The 26,149-nt window shown below is 39.6% G+C and overlaps 1 protein-coding gene across 2 annotated transcripts in view; it reads right to left on the bottom strand.

Moving 5' to 3' along the window:
• AUH (AU RNA binding methylglutaconyl-CoA hydratase) overlaps window positions 1-26,149 on the bottom strand; it is a 191,234-nt gene that overhangs the window by 132,370 nt on the left and 32,715 nt on the right. The window lies entirely within an intron of this gene.

Below are 26,149 nucleotides of genomic sequence, written 5' to 3'. Positions count from 1 at the left end.
TTAGAATATTATTATCTTGTGCCCATAAGATTCAAGTGCACTTTGAAATACAGCTAGTTCAAATTAATCAGTTATTCTCAGTCTATATTTTTCTTGAACTATGAGAAGAACTGAATGTGTACAGTGAAAAAACAGTGAAATTCAGACTAACCACTTTGATCAATTTTGCTCCAACTGAGACTTCTCCCGCAACTTAAAGGCTTAATGACAAATCTTGATAGACAACACAGCTGCAATATATTAATTCAACTGTCGTGCTTGTATTCACTTTTCTCAACTGTGTCTCAAAGCCAGGACTCTGTATTTTTTCATGTTACTAACACATGAATAGAAATTCTTTGTTTCTTTCTTCAAGTATATACTAAAACACTTCTAGTACTTATACAAAATTGTGGTCATTACAATATGTGTTATAAAATTTAAAAGTCCTTTGAAGCTTGCTCTATGAAAAATTGCCCTTTTTTTCCTTATGGAAAAGAGAGATTATAGACTTAATCACAGTATCTAGATAAGGAAAAAAACTATTAAATAGAGTCCATCGCCCTGCAACAGTAGAATATCATGTAAATGGAACAGACACAAGCAGTCAACCCATGTGCATGTATTCTCCAGACAACAGTCATTCCCACTAGGACGAATAGAATATTTTTCTCTGATTTGAAAAATGCTACTATCAAATTAGTATTTTGGCACATATATATCTTGTTTTTAACCTTTATGTACAACTAACGATACAAACTGAACAGATTTGCATCTAAAAATAAAATTATTCCCCACAATCAGCACCTCACTCCTGCCCTTTCAGGTAAAAACATCAGACTCTGATCCAACAAAGCTCTTAAAACACATGCTTGAGTACTTTACTGGATCAGAACAAGATTGAACAGATGTTCTTACTGTGCTCTATTCTTGGCCTCCTCCTCTTCTCCTGCTATACTCTCTCTCTCTCTGGGCTCCTTCATACAAAAGCACGGCTTCAGCTATCATTTTTCTACTAACAAAACACAGGTTTACCTCTTCCCTCTCTGACCTTGTCTCTTCCCGTGCAAACTAAAACAAATTCAACGTGGCCAAAAATTAGCTCTTAATCTTTGTCTCCCACTTCCACTGTACCAAAGATGCCAACCTTTGCCACCCAACAATCAAATTTCCCCTCAAGGTACATAACATTTTCTCCCATGCTGCCCGTTATGCAGTGGGGAAAGAGTGCAGGTGTCTCTCTGTACAAAAAACAAAAAAGCCACTACATTGCTCTCCTCTAAACCTATTCTTAAAGTCTACCTATGCCATGAGGCATACAACACTCAACAGCTGCAGTAATGCAACTACTGCTTATAATACTAATCATAATTGTTTCACTATTCCTTTGACCTCCATCTGTTCACTCTATTTGTTGTGTCTAGTCATACTTATGCTGTAACCTTTTGGGGCAGAAACTCTTTTCATTATCTGCATGTTCAGTGCCAAACAGAATGGGGCATCGATCCTGACTACTGCCTCTAGTCTACATAATACAAAAAAATAATAATATATTATCTACAGCTAGCACTGTTAAGTTTAAGTAGCACTATTAGATACAGGCCAAGTTTCCAAGTGTAAGGATAGTCCCATATTGACAACAGTGAAATAAACTAATTGGGTAGTCATGAAAATTGGGAATTACTGTGGTCAAATCTGTATTGGAGAGGAATGGCTGCAATTATCTACCCCAGTAATACACAGACTTTGCATACCAAAAACTTACCAGGAATCTGTGAGTCAACCAAAATTTGCATGTGAATGCGCATAAATTTGGGTAGGCTTTAAATCATAGACAAATGCATACAACTATTCTTTTTATTTATAAAGCTCTAACTGAATAGAGTGCTTTACAAGACACCAAAAGGCAAAATATGCTTTGAAAGCTGAAGAGGAAATGGTGTGAATAAAAATAGTAGCACTGTTGCTTTAACACCAACTTATTAATGTCTGGCTTTAACTCTATAACCGTATCTAAAAGCAAATTACAATAGTCACAACAGAAAAAAATCCTATACTTTACAGACTGAAAAAAGCATACGATTACTTAGTTAAAAATTTGACTCAAAACTTTCATCTACCATACAAACTGAAATATACTATTTACTTCACACACATGCACACACACTTAAAAAATGCATAGAGCCAACTTTAAAATGAGCACAACCAATGACCCTATGACTGCATCAGACATTATAGAATATAGTGTCATTATGAGTCTGAGAGGCAATTGTAGGGTTTTTGTTGTTGTTGTTTTTAAGATTTATAACAGAAATGGTTTCCAGCATAAATATAAGAACTTTCAAAGAGACCTGCATGAATTGCAGGCTTCTTACTTCACAAAGAATATTTATCTTTTGGGATAGACAAGGGGGATGAGGTAATCTCTTTTATTGGACCAACTTCTGTTGGTGAAAGAGACAAGGTTTCGAGCTTGCACATAGCTCTTCTCCAGGTCCTTTGGGAGACATTGACTTTCTATGAATCAATTTTTTTCACAAAACTTGGATAAGAGCAGATAAAAGGATTGTAAGTGTATTAAAAGGGCCATTGTCAACCTGAAACGTAATTGTTAAAAAAATAGTTCAAAGTCATTTCGGGTACTATATTTGCTCTTGAGTACCCCCAGCCAATTTCTGTGGTTTTACAACTACATTTTCCTATTTAAAAAAAATTCTCTGCTCTATTGACACAAAATGGTATCAAATTCCCACAGCAGAGAAACAGAAAAAATAGTGGTTTTTTTCTAATCTCTTCCTTTTTTAGTAATCTTAGATGTTGTAACAATAGTAGCTAAACTTTTTGAGAGAAGTGTGAGTTTTAAGTAGATGGTGTTCCTTTAACTTCAGCGTCTTTTAATTCAGGAGAGAGTTGGACTGCCAACAATTAAATATTTTTGTCCTCTTTAAAAGAATCAGCCATTGATCAAACAATTGTTAAAGTGTCTTGATCCATTTTGCAAAGGAACTACTCAGAGATATTTCTCGGGAATTTGCTCACAAGTCAGAAAGTGGCAACAGCTATGTTAATAAATTGACAGAGCCAGAAGAGTACCCAGAAGTCACCTACTACAGGACAGGACCAACAAAGAAAGTAACAGAATGCCACTAGCCATCACCTTCAGCCCCCAACTAAAACCTCTCCAGCGCATCATCAAGGATCTACAACCTATCCTGAAGGACGATCCATCACTCTCACAGATCTTGGGAGACAGGCCAGTCCTTGCTTACAGACAGCCTCCAAACCTGAAGCAAATACTCACCAGCAACCACACAACAAAAACATTAACCCAGGAACCTATCCTTGCAACAAAGCCCATTGCCAACTATGTCCACATATCTAGTCAGGGGATACCATCATAGGACCTAATCACATCAGCCACACTACCAGAGGCTCGTTCACCTGCACATCTACCAATGTGATATGTGCCATCATGTGCCAGCAATGCCCCTCTGCCATGTACATTGGCCACACCGGACAGTCTCTACGTAAAAGAATAAATGGACACAAATCAGACGTCAAGAATTATAACATTCAAAAACCAGTTGGAGAACACTTCAATCTTCCTGGCCACTCAATTACAGATCTAAAAGTCACAATATTACAACAAAAAAACTTTAAAAAAACAAACTCCAACGAGAGACTGCTGAATTGGAATTAATTTGCAAATTGGACACCATTAAATTAGGCTTGAACAAAGACTGGGAGTGGATGGGCCATTACACAAAGTAAAACTATTTCCCCATGCTTATTTCCCCCCCCCCCTACAGTTCCTCATACCTCCTTGTCAATTGCTGGAAATGGGCCATTTTCATTATCACTACAAACAGTTCTTTTTCTCTCCTGCTGCTAATAGCTCACCTTAACTGATCACTCTCCTTATAGTGTGTATGGTAACACCCATTGTTTCATGTTCTCTGTGTGTATATATATATATATCTTCCTACTGTATTTTCCACTACATGCATCCGATGAAGTGGGCTGTAGCCCACGAAAGCTTATGCTCAAATAAATTTGTTAGTCTGTAAGGTGCCACAAGTACTCCTGTTCTTTATGTTACCAAAGGCAATCATGAAAAAGATTGCAGCTACAAGCAAAGGCCTCCATTCCCTTAAAAGTTTAATATTTTAAAGCATCTAAAAACAATACTTTGTCAACCGCTCAGAGTCAAGAAGTAGCTTCAGATTTTCAGACAACAGATAGCCTTGCAGAATAAACCTTCACAAGTTTCCTCAGTGGACTGCAGCTGAAGCCGCAGGTTCTGTTTAGCCTAATCCTTCCAACACCACTCTCAACATACCTCCAGAGGTTACAAATTGTGAACTAGAGGTCATGGGCAGCGGGTATTGTAGACAGGGAAAGGCTGTACCTCCCCAAACAGCCTGGCGTAGCCCCGCCCACGCCCCACCCCCAGACTCCCTCCTGCCTGCTGTTCCCTTCTGTGGTCCAGAGGCTGGGGCAGGCAGGCTGACGGCCACAGTGCATACAAGATGGCTGGAGCCATGCTGTCCTGTCCGCCCACCCAACGCTGGGGGTGCTCCAGCCACACTGCCTACCAGAGCGCTGGGAGCATGGGGGAGAGGGGGCGGGAGGAGAGCGGCTGTGGTGGCGGGTGCTCCGGCAGGAGAGGGGTGAAAAAGGGGGCAGGGCCTCGGGCAGAGGGGGAGGGACCGGGGGCTAGCCACCCCCAAGGGTGCGTTCACCCACTGCCCATGCTAGAGGTCATATACTCTGAATAGGCCTTTTCCTTCTCTTACTTATAATACCAAAGTACAACAGAGAAGCACAAGACCAACTTTAATACAGTTATAGCTCTATCCTAAACATTAAACACATTTTGTAGTTCCCCTGTAAATATCTTTGCCCTCAGATACACGTGCAACTCCCACTAAAGTCAATGGGTGAAATCTTGGCTCCACTGAAGTCAATGGCAAAATCCCATTGATTTCAACAGGATCACGATTTTACTAATCAGAGTTGTCCATACATATTTAAGGGAAAAATTTATAGGCTGCATACAATCAAACTTGGGAAACAAACATTTAGTAATAACTTATTTCCTGCTTTGACAGTAATTTTTTGTATTTTCTAATATATGGGTCTTATAAAAGTTCTATCAAAATGAAGCTTCTTTTGCTTCATCCTGCAATGAATTCATAACCTTGCACAGAAACTACACTAGGGATCGGCAACCTTTGGCACGCGGCACACCAGGGTAAGCACCCTGGCGGGCCGGGCCGGTTTGTTTACCTGCCATGACTACAGGTTCGGCTGATCACAGCTCCCACTGGTCACGGTTTGCTGCTCCAGGCCAATGGGGGCTGCGGGAAGCAGCGCGGGCCGAGGGACGTGCTGGCCGCCTCTTCCCACAGCCCCCATTGGCCTGGAACGGCGAACCGCGGCCATTGGGAACCACGATTGGCCGAACCTGCAGACGCGGCAGGTAAATAAACCGGCCCAGCCCGCCAGGGTGCTTATCCTGGCGGGCCGCATGCCAAAGGTTGCCGATACCTGAACTATACTATTATAATGTAACACATACATTTTACTGAAAGATCAAGAAAGAATAGACAGACTGGGGAGGAATAAAGCATTGTTTAAACAGAAATAGCCTGTTTGTTAATTATACAAGTCACAAAAATAAATAAAAGTTATGATTATTATTCTACAAAGTAAACAGATTGTGCTTCAATTTAAAGCCCATAAAAGTTTCCCCTAGTAAAAAAAAAAATCTCATTTCAAGCTGCTGCTGGCAGCGCCACAATGCAGATTGATGAAATAACTTAAAATCATTCAGTAGTCTTCTACACTGACAGCCATTTGCTTGACAAACCACCATAAAAATCAAAGCCATGCACTATTGAAATCTTTACCATTGTGCCTAAAACCACTTGCAGGAATGAAAGGAAAAACTCTTATGCTTTGTAGACCAAATACACGTGTTTGCATAATTAAAATGTGACTCAAAACTTTCATATACCACACAGAACATCCCACTCACTTTACAGAAATAGCTAATTTATACATTCAGAATAAACCTTAAAAGGACAATAAATCAGTAAGGTACAGAATATACTTACCAAAAGAAACGTATCAAGTAAATTAAAGAATTAAAGTAAAATCAAAATAACCTAGTTTTATGTTGAATTCAAAGTGAAAAAAAAATGTAAAGAGGACTTCATTGATAGTCATTTATATACTGCACAAAACTGCATTTAAAGAAAAGTGACCAGTAGCAGGTAAAGTAAAAATAAAGGTCATTTTTATACCTGTTAAAAAGCATATATACAAGAAATATTGAATAGAGAGACAGACTGAAGTGATTTCTAAAAACTATTACCATTTAACTCCATGGCTACCAAAACAGTAGTTGAATAAACCTTTCATATATAAAATGTATTTTTTTCAAGTCAGAAAATGGAAGCCACCAATAAGATTAAATGAATAATGACAGTAGTTATAGCTTAATATATCAATAGAATTGTCTGTACTATTTCAGGATTAGTAACATATTTTGTTTTTAATTTTGTGTGTGCGCATTTTGTTGTAATGTTTAGAAGTTCATAGGTAAATATTTACTCCCTCTTAACATTTCAGTAATGTGTAACCATTTCATCTCCAACTTTTGTCACACACAAAATGTTTCTAGTACAGAAAATTGTAGTTGTTAAATCCTGTGTGTTAAGTTGATTTTCATTCTTACTAATATTAGGAAACAACATCAAGAGTTCACTTAAAGTGCAGTTTTACTCTCAAAAGTAACTGTTTGAACCCCATAATGTTATTTTTAGAGTTTATTGTCCCTCAGTGACTTCAGATCAATTATGACTAATATATACTAGTAAAAAAAAAAAAAGATGGTTTTGCTAATTGCTAGCTTTGCAAATTCAACATAGGGTCTAAACGGCAAATTGTGTTCTAATACTAGTGATGATGCATGAGCAAATCAGGCTCTCAGGCCATGGCTACAGTACAGAGACTATAGCCACATAGCTGCAGCAGGTATAACTCTGTTGCGTAGACACAGCCTATAGCGATGGAAGTGGTTTTTCAGCAATCAAATACCAAGATCTGTTGAGTAAAAAAACGTTACTTACCTTTACAGTAACTGGAGTTCTTTGAGATGCATTGTCCAGAGAGAGCGAGAGAGCGCACTTTTGATGCACATGTGCACCTCGTGTCCTTGAGTCAGAGTCTTTGGGCCAGTAGCGTCACGTGACGCACATGCCTTGACTGTCCTTGTACTCCTGTACCAAGGGCATAAAGAGCAGTGCAGACCCAACTGCCACTCAGTCAGTTCCTTTGCCACCACAGAATGCTAGTGTAATAGGACTCCATAGTAACAAGAAAAAAGGGTGGTTTGTGGAATTTATGTACATGCACAACACATTTCAAAGAACCCTATGATGATATGGGAATCTATATGTATAATTTATTAATTCTGTGTGAAATTATGAACTATCTGTATGTACCTTTACCAAGATGCAAACTCCATTTTGAATGTGAAGCTTGTTTGTCTTTTCTGTGGCGTCTCTGCCTCCATTTTCAACTGAGTCCAACAGGGGTAGTGATCAAGGCCTAACAACAAAGTAATTAAACGCTGACAATTGTGCTTGTAAATTACAAAGAGATGGCTGCTGCCCAAGGCAAGCAGGGTTTTCAAGTCTGAAGTGGGGTGAGGGGATTGCCTTGGTAATAAAGTCACTTGGTAGGGGTCTCTGATCACCTGAGGAGGCTGAGCAGGACATCACCTGACAAAGAAGGCACCAGGTATAAGCAGGCAGGGGCTGCTCTACTCAAGGGGCCATTTTTCTCCAGCTCAAGATGAGGGAGAAGCAACCCAGCATGTAGAAGCCTGGTGAGGCAGGAGATCCTGCCTACCTTCCTGAACAGATGGTCCCTTAAGGACTCCCAAGGGTAAGAGTGAGCTAGTGAAGGGCACTGCAGTTAGGTTATTGCTTTCTAAATGATCTGTACTTTCATGGGCTTTATCTGTAAAAGAGAAATGGTGTCAGAATCTGTGCAAAGTATTGAGGGTTATATGCTTTATACTTACTATGTGCCTCCTGAGAGGCTCACACCTTTGAGTGGAATTGCTGAAGATGTTATGTTGAAGCTACGGCACTTAAACGGTTAGCACTAACCATAGGGACTAAGCAGCTGCACAGTGAGTTCCAACTCTGCTAGAAGGTGTGTTAGGCAGAGGGCCTGCACCCCAAGGGTGCACCTAGGGACTCCAAAGACTTGGGCAGTGACTGGATTCCAGTCACGCGTGAAGGTTTTAAACCCCCAGGGATCAGGTTTCCCCCCACACACACACAGCAATATAGTAAGTGGCAAATAGGGGGCACTCAACTGAGGCCTGTGACAAACCCCAATTACACCTCTCCCTCGATATAATGCTGTCCTCGGGAGCCAAAAAATCTTACCGCGTTAAAGGTGAAACCGCGTTATATCGAACTTGCTTTGATCCACCGGAATGCGCAGCCCCGCCCCCCTGGAGTACTGTTTTACCGCATTATATCAGAATTTGTGTTATATCGGGTCACATTATATCGTGGTAGAGGTGTATTATAAAGGTAAATAACCTTTCTTTTTTTAAAGTGTTTGCCATTTATCTATTTCCCTTTTGGTGATTCCCAACCAGTGACCTAATATAAGGAGGTGGGTACTCAGGGTCTACTTAAAGATTGCAGCACTGCTCTGCCAAAAGAAGCATCAGACAGATGTTTCCACTATGGAAAAGTGCTTAGTAAAAGTATGCATTGAATCCCAAACAGTTTCCTTACAGATGACCAAAATGGGAATGCTTTACAAGGAAGCAACAGAGGTGGTCTGTACCTGATAGAGTTGGCTCTAATAATAGTTGGGGTACTGAACTACCTAACTCACAAAAAAGTTTAATACATCCAATAACCCATTTAGCTAATCACTGGGATGAAACCAGTTGACCCTTCATTCTTTCAGTAAAATACTGCAAATGATTTTGGGGAAGCTCTGAAGGGTTTGGTACTTTGCAGTAAAATAAAAAGTCAAAGCCTTACAACCACCTAGGGTATGCAATTTAGCATCTCCTTGATTAGAATGAGGCATTGACAGCACTTCTCTTGAAAAGCCAGACCTTTGGAGCCAGGATGCCCGTCTCAACTATGGAGTTGTCATAGACCGCGAAATTATATACTCCGTGTCTAGAGCTGCCTGTAAAGGCAGTCTAGTGATCAATGGTCCCTTATATAACTAAAGATTTAAATCCACTCTGCTTTCCTGAGAAAAATAAGATCAAAACATTTAATGCAATTCAAGAAATCATAACAGGCCAACAATGCTTCAGTTTGAAATTCTGAATTGTGAGCTGGCAGAGGAGTAACATTACAACCGAGTAAGTCAAGACATTTTGGTTCCCTTTCACCTGGAATTGTTCTTGGTTAATGCTGTGTTTTTTTCATGTCAGATACTGGATATATATAAAAATATTCTGGTACAGTAGATGGCACCTGGCATCTTTTATTTGCTCTCAGAGATGGGGTGACCATCACAGAACTTTGCCAAATGTGCATGGCAGAATCCAATAGAGCCTCATTAATGGGGAATGCCACATGCCCAGGAATCCAAGCCTGGAGTTTGTATGGAGTTTCCTGCTATGCATGTGAGCAGCTCTTGGAGCTCTTGTAGTCACTCGGGTGAGACAATGCAGCTGGGATTGCTGCCTCATCTAGGTACGAGGCCAATATAGTTACAGGTATCTGTAAATCTTCAGTCTGAGGGTGTTCATCCCCCCAAATTTTCTCCATTGACTGAGAATCATGTGTTGCCAGGTAAGGCACTGTAGATTTTTGATTTGGAATAGGGGAAGAGGTATGCAGCCTGGGGGTTCATCAGGGGAATGATGCCTTGCTCCCTATGGATCCCAGGATTCCAATATGACAAACGTTGGCAGATTATAAGGACCCAGGGGGCACAGAGAAAGGGAGGGTATGTCCTTATCCTCATAATTCCTATGAGAACTAAATCAATGTGAATTTCTTGACACCCTCTGAGAGTCACAGAATTCATAATAGGAGTCCTTGGGGAATAAGTAAAGGGTCTCCGCAATGTGTTGAGATTCAGATGATGAGATATGAGCATTCTATCTCTAAGGAAGGGGTTGCTGATGCTGGACAACCAGGTTGTAAGATGCGTCTAGAGATAGCCAGTCCTGGGCAGGGACTCAGTACTGGCAAAACTGAATTGGCCATCTGTACTGTGGACTGGATGTCAGCCCTAACAACAGTAGATTCCAGCTCATAACATCTAGTGCCATACATTTCCCCATTACTGAGCCCAGTCCCACGAATGTAGGTGAAGGCGTACAGTGCACTGGGGCTGATAGAACATACGAACATAAGAATGGCCACATTGGGTCAGACCAAAGGTCCATCTAGCCCAGTATCCTGTCAACCGACAGTGGCCAATGCCAGGTGCCCCAGTGGGAATGAACAGAACAGGTTATCATCAAGTGATCCATCCCTTGTTGCCCATTTCCAGATGAAATCCAGGAGCTAACGGAACCAGATCTCACACGGGCACTTCTGGAGTCAGGCAAAACTTCCCCAGGGAGGTCTACCATGCCCAGATCAGAGGGCAGCCACATGGAACAGCCTAATAAACGCATTTTAAGGTGCACCTCCCTAACTTCTATGGTCCATTTTTTAAAAGAACTTGCACACTGAGCATTTACTGGAGATATGGGATTCCCCAAAACAAAAAAGGCATCTAGGGTGCCCAACATTGATAGGAATTGTCATTTCACAAGAGGGTCAGTATTTAAAACCAGGTAATTTAGGATGAGACATCCTAATCTCTGGTACAAGAAAAGATCCTAATGCAGGGAAGAGAAAAAATAATAATGGAGGAAGGTAAAAACATCCTACACTATTAAAAACAGGCAACTAGCAACTCTCTAATATATAGTATTAAGCTTAAAGCTTGGGAAAGAAGTGATGTGACTAGATATGAACAATGGAAGCTTTGTCTTCCAGGCTCAGGAGATGAGAAAGAACTGAGTGGCAGTAGGGCTTCTACCTCCCTTTTTGTCCTCTGTGCAACAGCTCACGGACACTGAAGGCACATGTACAGCTTCAATGGACAATGCCAACCACACAATTCTGATTTTGAGTGCATGGGGAATCTGTGCACAACAAGTGGAATATATACATGGACAAAAACTCAAAGAAGGTACCATTTTTACATTCCACCTTTCAGAGAGAATCTACATTTTAAACAATAAGTCACAACAGGCTGTTCATTCTTGAGTCACTGATGAACAATCATAAAAAAATCAAACCATGACTTAAATAAAATGTGGGGGGGAGGGAACAAAGAAAAAATTTGTGTAACATTCTTTCACTATGAAAGGAAGGATTTGTTGAAGGATAAAAATAAAGGAGAAGGTATTTATCTTCTCTCTTTTGAATTCAATTATTTATAAATTTTAAAAAATTGGTGGGGGAGAACATGGTCTTTAGGCATCTTCTTCCTTAGTCCCCTTTTGGTCACCCTCTCAGTAGTAGTGCCCAACAGCCCATTTTGAAGGTTACTTTCTATTGCAAAAATCTACATTTGAAGGGTTAACCTGACACTCCAGCTCCTGTTCTCCCACTCACTGCTACCTCAGGCTTGCCTCTTTAGTTCCTCCTTCATCCCCACTAGCTAGCATGCAACTGTATAGCTCCTCCCCCAGGGCAGGAGGGCCAGCCAACTACACTCTGTCTACAGACTCCCATGTCCCCGTAACAAGGGGGTTGCAGGGTGAGAGACTTACCCTACAGTAACTGTGGTTGTTCAAAAAGTGTTCACATGGATTCTACTCTTGGTGTACATATTCCCGAGCCTGCTTTTCCACTACCTTACTGCACTGGAGACATTCTGCCATGGCTTACCACAAAACTCACTTGACTCTCACGCCACTAATTCTCAACACTAATACCAATTCCAAATTTAAAACACAAAAACAAAAATCTCGTTGTTAAGCAGATTCATATTTAGCTTTTACAACAGAAAATGAGATTTAAAAGTGGCTTATGAGCTACAAACACCTCCTCTTGAAAGGCAGACAGTGGGCACTTTTAAGAATTTAATTTTACTCAAAAAACTAGTTTGGGAATCTGAAATAAGCCCTCAATTCAGGATTTTATTAAATGTTAGCTTTTAAATCCCAACTACGTAAAACCGTGCATGAAAATTAGAAAGAAAAAATGCAGTGTTTCTGTGAGGTAAATCTTTTCAAGGGCAAGCAGAACATCACAGCAAACTATTGGCCAGTCTCACATGATACTCTAGCTGAGGAAGTGGGAAACATACCCCAGCTGCTTTCTTTGAAGTTTGGCCACCAGCACTACTCAATGGTCAGATAGAGGACCTCAATGGTCCTTTTTTAAATCCAGCCACAATATTTGCCTTGACAACCTCTTGAGCCAGTGCATTTCACTAGTTAACTATATGTCATGTAAAGTAGCATTTCCTATTATTGGTTCTAAATTTATTGCTCTAATTTAATCCAGTTCCTCTTCCACCATGACCACACACTGCATTTCTTCTTGTTTTATATATGATCTGGTAAACAAAACAAAAACAAAAACCACAACGGCCTTTACAAACATTTAGTCAACCTTAGCCAAGACCTATTTGTCATGTGTTATCTCTCGGCTCTGTACAATGTCTGGGAGGAACTCCCTTCAGTGCGACAGCCCTTCTCAGAAGTCCATTCTCAGGAGTTAAGCTGTAGACCCCTCTGCCTCCTGGAACTGCATGTCCCTGAGACTTCAGCATGCCTGTCTCTCGCCATGGCCCCCCTCAGGAAGTCCACTCGCTCTGGACCACCAGCACCTTCACGCCCAGAGGGAATAATAAAACCCTGATCTCTAGATTGGAGTGACTCTCAGCCAGTGTAAAGCAGAATGGTTTATTCAGCATCTGAACCCAGCACAGAAAACTCTCCAGGCCCTCAGGTCTAACAACCCTCAGCACAGTGCATCTAGGTCTCTCTTGCATCCAGGGGGGCTTCTGAACTGCTCCATTTAAGTATCAGGGGGTAGTCGTGTTAGTCTGTATCTACAAAAACAACAAGGAGTCTGGTGGCACCTTAAAGACTAACAGATTTATTTGGGCATAAGCTTTCGTGGGTAAAAACCTCACTTCTTCAGATGCATAGAGTGAAAGTTACAGATGCAGGCATTATATACTGACACATGGAGAGAAGGGAGTTACTTCACAAGTGGAGAACTAGTGTTGACAGGGCCAATTCAATCAGGGTGGATGTAGTCCACTCCCAATAATAGATGAGGAGGTGTCAATTCCAGGAGAGGAAAAGCTGATTCTGTAATGAGCCAGCCACTTCCAGTCCCTATTCAAGCCCAGATTAACGGTGTTAAATTTGCGAATGAATTTTAGTTCTGCTGTTTCTCTTTGAAGTCTGTTTCTGAAGTTTTTTTGTTCAATGATAGTGACTTTTAAATCTGTAATAGAATGACCAGGGAGATTGAAGTGTTCACTTACTGGCTTTTGTATGTTACCATTCCTGATGTCCGATTTGTGTCCATTTATTCTTTTGCGGAGGAACAACTTAATCATAGTTCCTGTAATTTCCTGTCCCACTATACTACCAGACACTAATCACTTCTCTCTGTACCCTTTTCATCTCAGCTACATTTTTAAGACAAAAGAAAAAACAATCTTACTTATCGTACAGGAATTGCAGTTGTTCAAGAAGTATCCACATTGTTTCTACTTTTGGTGTACATACTCCCCATGCATCTGAGATCAGATTCTTTTGGCCAGAGTCCGTTGAGGCTGCAGCTTCACCCTAGAGATCCTCACCATATATGCCTTGGACTGGTGGTGGGGAGATAAAGAGTAGAGCAGGCACAACAATCCTTCAGGTCTTTTACCAATACAGAATGCCAGAGGAGCAAGACTCCTTGGTAATGGGAAAAGAGATCAGGCCACAGAATCCCTGGGGCAGCACATCTCAAAAGAACCAGTTACTCTAGGGTGATTGTTCAGATGGATTCCACTCTTGGTTACTATCAAACAATTGTCTGTTTGCTTCCCCAAAGATTGATGTGACTTGGAGGAAAAGACTTTGAAATGAATAAACAGGTTGATATGAAATTCCAAAAGAACTCTGGGCAGGAATGTGGGGTGAGGCCTGAGAATGAGCCAGGTCTTCTAAAACACTGTATAAAAGGGAGTATAACCTTCCATAAGGGCCTGAATGTCCCCTACCCTTCAAGCTGATAAAATGGTTAATAAAAAGTCTTCATTGACAAGTGGTATAGGGGGCAGGTTGTTAAGGACTCAAAGTGGGGCACTCATCAACCCTGCTAATACTACATTGAGGTCCCAAGAAGGAGGGTGATCCTGAACTGGGGGAAAAACATGAATAAGGTCCTGAAGGAATCTTCATGGTAGGATCCAAAAACACGGTGTGGTCCTGAAAAGGAGGGTGGTATGCAGATATTGCTGCAAGATAGACCCTTCTGGAACTGATAGAAGATCTAGATTGTTTTAGGACTACTCAGTAATCCAATATTATTGAAATTTGTGTTACAAAGGGAGACAGCTGGTACCAAGATACTTAAATAGAAAAATCTTGTACATTTAGCATAATAAGTGAATATGGTTGAGGTTATCCTGCTTTGGAGCAAAATGTGCTGATCTTCAGCAGAACATCATCTTCTGATGGATTTCAGCATACAGGCTGTCAGATGTTACGAGCCTGGGTCCAGGTGTAGGATCTGACTGTTCGAGACTATGTCAAAACAGGCAAAATGTTTGAGGACTACATTAAGAGGTTCACCAAATCAGAGTTCCAGAACTGACTGGCCCATGCCGGGGCTATCAATCCAGCATCTTGCCTCAGTTTCCTCAAAACCTTCAGTATCAGGGGGATCAATGGAAGGCATACCTTATTCCTGGTGTCTAGGGGATGCAAAAGACATGCAACAGGAAACCCAGAGTGGAGCCCCCTCTGGAAAAGAACACTTGGCTTTTCTTTTTCTAGTCTGTAGCAAACAGGAATACCTGTCAATAGACCTATTTGCGAAAGATGGTCTGCGACACTGGGACCTAGATCAACTCAGCTGGTAGAGGTGCAGAGAAGGTACTCCCTCACACACCCAAAGTGGGTCTTTCTGCCAGTTTAATGAGGAAAAGACTTCCTGTGGACCAGTGATCAACAGGCCCATGCAGTCTGCTGGTTAACCACATGGAACACTGGTGAAGTCTGGCAAACTGTATCACATGAGGCCATATGTCCCAGAATTCTGAGGCAGGCTCTTAGTGATGTCTTTGGGTGATCTTGAAGTTAGCTCATGAGGTCCACTATAGTTTAGAATCTTTCTTGTGGAACATAAACACTCACTGACCTGAAATTTAAGATGGTCCCTAAGAACTCTATGCTAACAATAAGAATAAGTGTGGATTTCTCTCTGTTGACTTTAAGGTCCAATGTGGTGAAGAGTTTCAAGATTATGATCTTCGCGCTGGATCCCATGAAGAGGATATGGGAGACTCAACTGAGCTACTACTGAGAAGTCAGTTCTCAAGGAAAGGGAGTTAGCAGATTTAGCTGGTACGGCATGCACTGTTTTCATAGCAATATGGAGGCACCAGAAAAATCCAACTGAGGCCATTAGCTGTCCTTAGGCTGCAGAGCTTGAAACAAGTCTAACATGTCAACTCTTCTGCCTTGGTTGCAAGGGTCCCAGAGCAAAAGACCTACATCTTGGCTCATCTCTGGCGTGATACTCCTTCCTACCTTTTCTTGAAGGGATTGACAAATAGATTGAAGTCAATCACTGAGGTCTCCTTAGACCTCTTAAGCCCTGGAATCACAGCTCACTGGGGCACTAGCCTAGAGAGAATAGAGGGAGGACTAAGAGAGCCTTATCTATGTTTCTTCTTCATATCCAAGGAGGTTTTCACGAAGCACACCAGAGGAAATAACTTTAACCCATTATTCCTAGCCTTCTGAGTCCACTTACAAAAAGAGTGACAGATGGCGCAACGGTCAGGGATATGCCTTTCACCTAAACCAAAAAGGCACTTGGGGGCCCATCACTGAGTGGCATAGTGAGGGATGGAGGGAAACACAAAGTCTACTGACAATTGAAAGTTAGTAAAAAAAAAATCTTTAAAAAAATTTTTTTTTTTTTTAAAAGCCAACCAGCAACCTAAATTTTACTACCTACCTAACAACTACACTAACTGCACCAGAGTCACAGAAAAGCAGGCAGACACTGCCAGGTTCTGTTTCACTGCCACAGGAAGTCAGGAGGACGGTTAGGTCCCCTCCACCCTATATGCCCTCGAGTGGGAGGGCATAAGGTCATCTACGTACAGACTTACCCCAAACAGACACTGCTGGCTAAAAGAATCTGATTTCACATCTGTGGATGGAAATCATGTGGGCAATCATTTGAATAGGAAACCAAAATTAGACTAAGATTATAAAATTATACCTCAGATAAGGTATACCATTGTGATTTATAGTCACATATTCCACTCTTAACAATTCATTCAAGTATCTCTTCTTTAAAAACAAAACAAAAAAAACCTCTTGCTGTGTGCTCGGCAGACATCTACTTTGAGCTGTCCACTATAGTTTCTAAGTCAACATGTGATACTAAATTTAGAGGCGCTTGTATTTCTATTTGCAAACAGTTATATTTTCACAGGGTAAAGAACAAATTAAATCACAAGAATCTCCTGAACATATGAAATCAGCACAAATTTAAATAGGTGTAACAGACTGAATCTGGGCCCAGAACATTATTTGATACCAACAATTTACAGAAAGTTTTAGATGCGGCATCCCCCTATCCAGCTGAAATTTAGACAGGCTCTGGAAGCACTTCTCATTGTGTGCCAAAAGGGCATCTTAAATTCAAATATCATCAGTTTTTGAATGGTCACAATAGTTTCACTTTTTTATATTTCAAATTAATTTAACTTGTATGGAAGGTATGGGTAGGCCACTGGAGTAATGTGTCATTTGAGAAAATAGGTCTCCCAGTGTGATTCGACCACTGATGCAGTACTAACAGATACAACAAAAAAGTACATTTATTTTGTTCTCAGCCAACCTCTTCCACTTCCCTTCAGGAAATAAACAATGAACTAAATAATTCTGAAATAGGATCAAGGTACAAAGTTATTCAGATACAGTTTGAAATGTTGGCTATAAACCATTTAGCATCAGAATGATAAATAACTATAGTAAATTTGGGTTCAAGTTGAGCCAAAGGTTCAGTTAGATATTCTAAAGTACAGTTATCAAATAACGTAAATCAGTTATATAAATCTTAATTTTACTTCGCTATTGAAACAAGTTTAAAAATATATGGAAAATTGGAACTACACTGTAGTTTTATAGACAGCAAGGTAACTACAATCAAAGGATGAAATCCCAGCCCCACTGGCTTCAGTGGAAATATTGCCACTGGCTTTAAGCAGGCCAGAAATTCACCCCAAATAAACGTTCTTCCTAGACTTGCCATTCCATTCCATTCCAGACACTTCAATTACAAATATTGGACAAAGTGCATCTGGAAATTAAAATAAATTAAGGATTTTTTATACACAAAAAACAAAACCCCAATGTTCTTTAGAGACCCATTAAATTGGAAAGGATGGCAGGTCTAAACATTAAAGTTTCTTGTCAATCAACGTCTTAGATAAGGCACCCCCACATCTAGGAGTAACTCAGACATGCTCCGGAAGCAACTGTTACATATTTTATATTGATTTACTTTGAAATGAGTCCTCAAGATCGTCTGTGCATGTGGATCCCACTTATGGCATGTTGGTGTCCCTGCCCAGGAACTTGGAAGTTTTTCTCTACTAGTTTCCTTTAAGGGTCATACATGTGTGACTCATGTTCTCATAGTCCTCCACCCGAGAGCTTAAGGGGCAGAGTGATCCCAACCAGTTCCTTGGCTACCCGGAGCATTAGTGACAAGGCTCCAAGCTGTGGGAATGGAAGGCGGGTCATGGGATCCACGTGCACAAACCATCTCAAAGAATCAGTTATTGTAAGGTAAGCAACCATTTTTTCTTTTTCAACTTCATGTGCATGTGAATCCCACTCATGGTGGCTACCAAGCATTGTAATTCCTTCAAGGTGGGAGAGAGGAATTTATCAGAACAAAGATTGTAGGACTGCTCTTCCAACTTGAGCATCTGTTCGTGATGAAGCCTCTAACAAGTAGTTCCTAATGAACATATTAACTGAAGACCATGCAGCAGTTCTACATATTTCTATCAGAGGGATCTTGCTGAAATATGCTGTTGAATAGGCCAGTGCCCTGGTAGAATGAGCTGAAATGTTTGATGGAGGGTTTATCTTATTACTCTCATAGGCTGTACTTATATAGCTCACAATCCACTTAGCCTTTGGGACTACACAGATGTACACTTAGCTCTGCCACTAAATGCTACAAACAATCAAAGTTTTTTTTTAAAAGGTCTCATTCTGTTCAAGTAATATAAAAGTTATTTTAACATCTGAGGTAAGAAGTTTAGATTATGTTGGAAAACTATGGGATCAAGGGAAGAAAACTGGTAGGTGCATATACTGGTTAATATAAAAATCCTAAACCATCTTCGGTGGAACTTAGGTTGTGACTCCATCAGCATGAAAAACAGTGCATGGAGGGTTAGACAGGAGAGCTTGGATTTTACTAACTCTATGGGTAAAAGTAACAGCTGCTAAAAACGCAGCCTTCATTCATAAATGGTGAATAGTGCAGTATGATAAACACTTCAAAGGGTAGTTCCATCACACCCCAAAGCACTAAATTCAAGTCTCATGAAGGAGAATTTTGCTAAGTGGAGGAAACATGAAATTTTTTTTTTTTTTTTAATCTGATGACCATTTGATAGCAGGTTTCTCAGTTTTTCCCTATTGGTGGGTAATAAGCCAAAATTGCCACCAAATGAATTTTAATAGAGCTTAAATTTAACCCAAGTATTTTAAAAATAAAAGGTAATCTAAAATAAGTGGAATGGAAGAGGAGGTAGGAACACATCCTTTTGTTTTCACCCAAATTAAAAATCCCTTCCATTTTGTCATGCATGTTTTCCTAATGGAAGTTTTCTACTCTAACAGTACAGAATGTACTTCTAGCAAGCATTCCTTATCACTGGTGTTAGCCAAAAGTCTTCCATGCTGTCAAATTCAGAGACACGGGGTCTGGATGAAGCACTAGATCCAAGTTTCAAGAACTGATATCCTTTTGAGGAAGGATTATTAGATGATTCCTTGAAAGCTTGAGAAGATCTAAAAACCAGAACTGACAAGGCCATGCTGGAGCTATGTGGACGACTTGAGCTCTGCCTTGCCTCACTTTCCTTAATACTCTTGGGTTTAGAGGAAACAGGAAAAAAAAGCATACATCTGACACATACCCAAGGAATCAGAAAGGCATATTCCAGAAAACCTATATTCATCTCTGCTCAAGAGCAGAAAATGGAATACTTTCTGTTGATCTTGACTGTGAACAGGTCTATATGTAGAAATCCCCACTCTCGGAACATCTAATGAAGAATCACATCTTTCAGTGACCATTCATGGGATGAAAAATTCTTTCTGCTTAACTGATCTGCTGGAACACTGATCTCTCCTGGTAAGTGCAGTGCTATTATGTTGGCATGATTCAGGATGCCCCATTCCCATATTATGGCTTCTTGGCAAAGAGGGCCTGATCTTGCTCTCCTTTGTCTGTTTATATAATACATCGCTGTGGAACTGTCCGTCAACGCCTGAACATACAGTCCTTTTATTATTGGAAGAAAGATTTGTAGTCTTAGTGAACTGCTCTTATCTCCAAGACATTTTTGTGATCCAATGAATCTTTTGTTGATCATACATTCAGATTTGATTTTGTGAGCTCTCTTAAGACCTCTGTGGCTCAAAGATCTTCCTCATCTCCAGAGCACTTGAGGCATGACTGAAGACCCCTCTTCCTTCATAGTCTCTGTATTGGAAGCTGATCTCAGACCTTCCACAAGAAACAGCTTGAGTCTTGATTCTCTAGCCTTCTTTGTGCATTCCTTAAAAGCCTGACAAACTGCATACTTCAGTTATATGACTAAATTACATAACTCAGATGTTATTTCAAACAGCTAACAAACAGAACTGTGGGAGAGAACTAATATTGTTTTAAATTCCTAGCTACCAGGGAACTGGGTAAAAGGATACATTCTCACAGATATAGCTAAGTATTTGATCAATGGGGACAAAGAAAAATATTATCTTCCTAAAGACATAGGGAAAAGATATTACAGAAATGCCTATGAAGAGGAATTGTAATCAATTAGATCTTTTGGATCAACTTCTTTTACAGATACCATTCTAAAGGAAAATCCCATCAGACAATTCTAGGATTTATTCTCTGACTTGGCTTTAATCCGAAACATCAAAAGTGACATAAATTGTAAATCAGAAAGACAACACATTGTCAACTTGTGGGCAGGTGTGTCCAAATAAACGGGGAAGTTTACATGAAAATAGCTTGTCCTCAGAGATGAGTTATGGCACTGTGCCAACAGTACATTGCTGGCAAAACAAGCACCTAGACCAGTACTTGATGTTCAATGGATTTGTTTCACTTTTCTTCTTCATCATAAGTTCTGGTCTACACCAGAAAATTAGGCCAGTTTAACTATGTTGGTCAGGGATGTGAAAAATCCACACTGCTGAGCAGCATTGTTAAGCTGACATAAAACGCTGGGAAGGTAGATTACCTATCCCAACAGGAGAACCCCTGCACTGACAGGATTTAAAGTGTAGACATACCACAAGCGACCTCCTATTCCTTAGTGATTTTCACTTTTTTCATTCCTTAAAAAGGAGTTATGAACTCAAGGTTTCTGTTAACACGCAAACACGAGCACACAGTCTCAAGAATATCTCAGCACTTTTCTTCTTTTTTAAACTGACAAAGAGTTTCCAGGGGATCTCAGTTTTGTCTCACTCCCCAACTTCAAGTTCAAGCGAGGGTTCTAAATCCCCATTATAGTTTACTTTGTCCTATTTGTTTACATTTAATTTGATGATAGAGATTATCAGTGCTCCCTGAGAGACTAGTATGAATTTTATTTGCAATACAAATTTTAGTGCATGTATAAATATAATGCTATCAGACAAATTAAATGGAAAACAGACCATTAGGATGAAGAAATCATTAACATACTAAAAGATGCTTCCAAAAGCAAAATATTTTCTCATACATTAAGGGGACGAGATATTTTGAAAGGTATTTGTAAGTATTCTGTATTCCTTAATTGGTTGTGTGTATGTAAGGTTTCTAAATTCAATTTACAGACTAATACTTACACAGATTCAGAGTGCTTTGAAATGAGTAAAAATAATTTTATATGCATTCACAAAAATTAGAGGAAGTATTATGTATCCGGAGGCATAGACTAAGGGAACTTAAATGCACATTTATGGTATACATATTTAAGTCTGAGCTGAAGAATGAGTTAATATTCAACATGTTAATAAAGACTTAAAACCTGGACTCATTAAGCCCAAAAGCGCTATAAACAGAAGATCACTGGTTAAACAGCGAGATCTTGACCCTGGGCCTAGTTTGTTGGGTCATATCACAAATTTCCAGACAGAGATACTGAAACACAAAGAAGGTATGGCTGTTGGGGGTTGGGGGGGGAGACTCTGTTATGTGAGGTTTTCATTTGCCTAAGCAAGGGTCAGGCCTAACCAGCAATGCTTATCACAGTGTTTTACCCTAAGTATCTGTTTAGCATAATTTGTTAATTACTTTCTCTTTATTTTCTCTAGTAAATGTGATTTTTATTTAAGACAATAATCATTAAGTCCAATTAAGGCTAAGCATTCGAGTACTACTCAGAAAAGGACTCTAAATTATTACTTCAAAAAAGGGAAGATATCTCAACGTGGATATATTAAGACAGTCAGACTTTTGGCCTTGCTCAACCACAACCTGACCCAAATCCCATTGATATTGCTCACAATAGATGTGGTTCTGTTGCACTGGGTCACAGGGATAATTTGGACACCTGCATATGGCATGGGCATCCCCTCTGTGTCATAAAGATAAGCTCCTGCACACAGTCAAACAGCAAGAAACAAACAAGAGTTTGGAAGGGATATAAACAGAGCCTAAGTCACCTATAACTACTGGAGATTCGGAGGAATCTTTCTCTGGAGACGGTTCTCTCATAACTACCAACTGTAGGGTTTCTTGCACATTACTCTGGAGCATCTGGTCCTGGCCACTGCTCATGACAAGATACTGGGACATATGAATCACCAGTACAATCCAATAATGCAAATCCTGCCATCTCCAGCTAACAACCCAGCTTTTTGGGTAGTGCATTGAAGTGGGTTTTGAGGATTATACTCCATGTCACTCCGTGGTATCTGTGGGTAAATGTTGACATTTAATGGAACACAGAATATATTGCAAGTACTGTATGTTAAAGGGATAAAAAGAGTTGAGCCAGTTCCCACAGTATTTGTATTTTAAAGTTATTTGCACAATGAGCTGTATTAAGGAAGTATTTCTTTAAAGAACTGCAATGACTGGATTAAAAACTCAGCTTCCTCTATATCATTTTTAACTTTCAAATTCACTCCTCACTGAGAAAAAACTCTTACAAAATTACTGTAATATTAGGAATAATATTGTTTCATTTGATGAAAACAGAAATGACATTTTCTATCCTTATCATTTCTTTGATACAGTAATCTTGTTTAGATTATACATTTTAAATGATTATTTTCCCTACTAATTGGACAGTTAAGTTTTCCTACTATGAAAAAATATGATTTTTGTTTATCCTATAATCTGGATGTCAAAATTCTCAAGAAAATCTAACCCTGACTGTTTCAATACCTTAAGTTTAGACCTAAAGAAAGACATGACACAATATATTAACCGTATATAATTATTTTAGCACTATCTTACTGAATAACCCGCATTAATGTAACACTGCCTCTCAATTATAGCACTTGCACTATTTTTGCTGTTCCACATAGTGACAGAACTGCAGACATCATTTTCTGATTTTAATTAGAGTCAACATTCCTGAAGTTTACCAATGATGAGGTTCTTTCCCTTCCCCTTTTAACATTAAAATCTGTGTAAGACTGTAAGGTGGTATTCAGAATGTGTTCTTAGTAACTAGTACTGAAACCCTGCAATTCAGAGAAATGAGTGCATTTAAAATTCTGTGTAACTCACTGGGTTTGTTCCTCTTTGATTTCTAGTAAATCATGTAATTACTACAAACAGACCTTTCACTGAAATGATGCAGATGATTGCTTGAAGTGTTTTGCATATACTGTACATTTAGCTACTACAAAAGTGAGTCTAAAAACAATATACTGTTACTAGGAATTAATACCTCTTGGTATACCTATTTTGGATTAGTAATGACTAAAAAAAAAAAAAAATTTACAAACAGCATGCTTAGCTTGTTTTTAAAAATCAGATTATGAGCTGCAATCACAGAGGAAGAAGTTATGTGGTACGAAAAGGAAAGTCAAAATCTCTCCTAGCAAAATCCTAAAATCTTTATTCAGTCACAAATCCCAAAGAAGCTTTGATTGAATTAAGTCTGCATAATTTGGTCCTGAAACATTTAGTCTTCTAAAAAGTGCTAATGACAAGATGTTGAAGGGATGAGTTAAAACCACCATTTTGTTTCTTTTTACATTTAAAAAAAAAAAGTTAATTCCATCACTGATATTTGCAACTTAAAACACTACAGTGCAAACATTCACACTGAGTGTGTTCCAATTTACCCAAAAAACAAGTAGGCTAGAACGAATAGGTGTGTTGAAAGTGATGCCCCCTCCAATACTGACCCCCTGCCTTAGAGAGAATATCACTGGGTTCCTGCTTACCCCATTTATTTATTACTATTATAATTTGACATTGATATTGTGGTAGCGTCTAGAAGCCTCAAGCAGGTCCAGGCCCAATGTGCTAGGCACCGTTCAAAGACATACCAAATAACAGCCTCTGTACCAAAAACCTGACCATCTAAAGAAGACAAGATATAAGAGATAGATGAAACAAACAAGTGGTCATGAGAAGGACAGAGGCAGCAGTAATAAGATGCTTTAGCACAGACTGTGTGCTTATTTCTTAGCCAATCAGTAAACGCAACTCATCACTTGATTATTCATATCAGATAGCTGTTTTCTGTATACATTATGGCAGAGGTGAGCTTTGAGGAGAGGCTTGAGAAATACCGTGAAGTATTAGCTTTAGAGATTTTGACTGGAAATTTTTCAAATGTATAATGGATGATGTGAGAAAGCACACAGACATTTGTGTGTGACACGGGATAGATAAAGGCAAGACTTCAGGAAAAAGATCAGCTTTGGTCATGTTAAGTTTCAGTGGACAGAAAGACAATCATAAGAAGATGCCAGATATGCATGAGATCTCATTCTAGACCTAAATGTACTTTCATCCCACAAAAACCTTCTCGTACTTCAAAATTTATGTAAACTACTGACAGCAGAAATGAGAAATCCTGAAACCAAAGTTACAGAAAACTACATTCTGTACAAGTTAATCATGCAAATAATCTCCTTGAAAGCAATGGGACTACACACTGATCTGTATTTATGGAGGTAGTTATTAAAATATATACCCTGGGTCAGAGCCTCAGTGGGTATAAGTCCGCATAGCTCCACTGAAGACAAAACAACTAATATAAAACTGTTCAAAAATGCTACATTTTCACAGCATATGCTTTTGTGTGTGTGCGCACACATGAGGAGAGGAATACATGTGACAATCACTTGAAGAATCTACACTAGTTTATACCTAATCCAATGCCACTGACTTTCCTGGGTGAGTTAGATAATACAGCGAAAGTGTACTTTTCCTAATTATTTACCAAAAAGCAAACAGAGCACACTAATTATGGTCCACTTACTAGTAACACAGAAGGTCGGATTAGGCAATCACAATGGTCCCCCTACCAGTTTTATAATCTATTAAAAGTATATTCCAATTCTATGGTACAGACTATACTCCTAGGCATCCTCGTAGAGCAAGCGGAACTCTGAGAGGCTACATGTCCTACACAATCCAACCTGTCATGGAGGGGCCAATAGGAAAGGTACCCATTTATTACACACAAGCTGATCAACTCCCAAAAACTTAGGTACAAGCAGAAAAATGCTCTTACAGCTGCTTAGGACCTGCAGAAAGGGTCCCCATAATAAGAGAAACATTTTCAATATCTATTCAGAATATACAATATATTGTAACACTTTTATTGTTGACAAAACAGGTGGATTTCTTAGACAGCCCCCAATCAGGCTGAAGATGAGGATATGGGATGGAGACAACAATTTGCTTATCTATAGCTAAAGAATTAACAATTGCTCTAATAGTGGTACGTTCATTGATAACTATACAGCCTGCTGACTGTGCAGTGTTGATGACTTGACATAGCAGGGTGAAATTAAATTACATCAAGCATGCTTTGCTCATTTCATCATAGAGATCCAATGGGGACAGTTTCCATAAGTAAGATCTCCTGGGACAGAGAAGAGTCAGGGTTCAGTCCTGTCTCTAAGTTTCCAACTTCTACGGGAGACTAAAAAATGCTGTGGATTTTAGTCCAAAACTACGATGCCCTGCTCTACATCTTTCTCATCAGAGCAAACAAACATCCAATTACCTAAGTTCATGAAAAAAAAATAAGTATCAGGATGAAAACAAATTAGAAAGATTAACCCGAGTAAGGCAACAGTGGTGAAAAGAGAAACTCTGCATATCAGCCACAGAGGGTATCTGCTCCTGGTAGTCAAGTTTGATACAACCTTTGGAGTCATACTAGATACAGTGCTGCTCCAACACATCTATGTAGCAGCAAGAGTAATAATAATAAAAAAATACCCACCATGCATATTTCTCCTTCCAATCATCAGAAGTGGGAGTTGTGCCCTTTTCTTTCACACATGGTCCAGCCTATGGTGATACTAGTTAATTACGTCATAGAAATAAGGGTCATATACGTATCTAGATATATCCAAGCAATCATGCCCTGCAGGGCTGACTGCTATAATGCCCTCTTT

This window comes from Chrysemys picta, chromosome 6 (assembly GCF_011386835.1).
Source record: "Chrysemys picta bellii isolate R12L10 chromosome 6, ASM1138683v2, whole genome shotgun sequence".
In the NCBI taxonomy this organism is placed as follows: Eukaryota; Metazoa; Chordata; order Testudines; family Emydidae; genus Chrysemys; species Chrysemys picta.
Note: the sequence above shows the minus strand (reverse complement) of the source record. Positions and strands in the feature narration are given on the sequence as shown.